At 30.0% G+C, this 2,124-nt stretch overlaps 1 pseudogene; it reads left to right on the forward strand.

Annotated features, from left to right (window-relative positions):
• The first annotated feature begins 1,596 nt into the window (after positions 1-1,596).
• Positions 1,597-1,715, forward strand: LOC111733219 (annotated as a pseudogene).
• Positions 1,716-2,124: the final 409 nt, after the last annotated feature.

Below are 2,124 nucleotides of genomic sequence, written 5' to 3' on the forward strand. Positions count from 1 at the left end.
AGTAGATATTGGTCAACCTGCTCTAAGAATAGAAGACAAACATCATTTCTCTGAATTATACTTTTCAACTGAGTTGATTTTATAAAACCTTTCATTAGCTTCAGCAAGACATGCTGTAATCAAACCCACAGTCACAGAGATCAAGGGAGACTGTCAGCTTTAAGTGGAACATTACCACAGAGATTTTTAACAAGTACTTCATAGTGCAAATGTTTAATATCCGTATATATTTTTTTTAAAAGGGCATCTTTGTGTATAATTATGGCATAATTTATTTTTATAATTTATCTCTTTTAAATGCATTATGATCAAAAGATAGATTCTGCTTCTTGAACAACCCAGGACATTTTGGTAATTTTACATGAGGTTTGTTATGAATCCAGCTTGTTCAGAGATCAAGAAAATTTTAAATATAAAATTAAAAATAATATACCTACAGATCTACACATGTGATTTTTTAACATCTTTATGTAATCAAATTAGGACACAACTACGTGTCTTTTGTTTTACACCAACATTTTGTTTCTATTAAGTTTTATTCACTCATTTATCAAAGCCCATTCAACAAATGTTTATACAGTCCTTAATATGCAAGCTGCTGAAAGAGACAAAATGGATAAAACAGACATGTTCAACCTGATTTTCTTATAATGCCGAGTGAAGAATGTGTTATTATGAGACATAAGTAGCATGTTGTAGATGAGCAAAAGCAAAAAACAAAAACAATAACAAAAAACAGAAATTAATCCTTTCAGGTTTAACAGAGGAATAGAGGAGGGATCATTTGTTTTTGACATTGAAAGCTGTTCAAGTTTTGTTCAGTTCTAAATGTATTCAGTGAAAAATTTGGGGTGATATCTTTGAAAATAGCATGTTATTTTTTACTGAATTATACACCTACAAGTTGTGTCCTAGGAAATTTGTTGTTTTCAAAAATTCAAGATTGCCTCATTGAGTATATTGTTAAAAAATAAAAAATAATATCCATGAGTAAAGATTTAGTTATACAACAAATGCCATAGCCAAACATGGCACATTATTCAACCAGTCATCTAAAGGAACTAGGGAAATCTTTCTGCACTGATATAAAATGGTATCTTCTCAGTTACAAATAAGTCTTGGGAATGTAATTTAAAGCATGGAGACTATAGTTAATAACACTATATTGCATATTTGGAAATTCCTAAGAGTAAATCTTAAAAGTTCTCATTGCAAGGGAAAAAAGTCCTGTTAACTATGTATGGTGATGAATATTAACTATATTTATTGTAGTGATCATATTGCAACATATACAAATATCAAAATATTATGTTGTATATGTGAAATATAATGTATGTCAATTATAACTCAAAAAATATTAAAATGGTTTCTAACATATTAATTTACAAAAAGAAAATTGCCAAAGATTATGACTATGCTTATATGGATAAGCATATACATAAATTTAAATTGAATTTTTGGTGTAATTTGAGAGACTATCATTTTGTACAACATATATTTTAATACTCTGAATTTTGAAAGGTATGTGTATTATTTTGGGAATCATAAAACTATGAAGATATTCACTGATTTCTATAAAGACCTCAAAAATTTTTTGTCTATGGCCATGCCACCCTGAACAAGCCTGATCTCATCTGATCTTGGAAGCTAAGCAGGGTTGGGCCTGGTTAGTACTTGGATGGAAGACCACATAGGAAGACCAGGTGCTGTAGGTCTAAAAAATTAAAAAATAAGGGATTGTAAGCCGACAAGGTCCTTGCAATCTGTGAGGTCAACCAAGGGTTGTCTCACCAAAATAAATATATATGTATATTTCTAGCTACTACTTTCTCTTTTCCTTTGAGGTAAAACTTAAAGAATAGTCTTTACTCTTTGGTTCCTCATCTTCTACTTCTTCCACAAACCAGGCTTTCCTTTCTTATCTTATCTCATTATAAGATTTCAAGGGGAAAAAAAAGAGAGGAGAATAGAAGAACTTCGAGGGAGAGAGCAAGAAGGAAAAGAGAAAGAAAAGAAAATCTTATTTTTTTTCAATGTAAATTAAAATGAAAAAAAATTTTTTTTCAGGCTTTACCTGAGAGTACTCTTTCTTAAACCACTATATCATTTTCTTTTTACATCTCC

The sequence above is a fragment of the Pteropus vampyrus genome, unplaced genomic scaffold, assembly GCF_000151845.1.
Source record: "Pteropus vampyrus isolate Shadow unplaced genomic scaffold, Pvam_2.0 Scaffold13, whole genome shotgun sequence".
Taxonomy (NCBI): domain Eukaryota; kingdom Metazoa; phylum Chordata; class Mammalia; order Chiroptera; family Pteropodidae; genus Pteropus; species Pteropus vampyrus.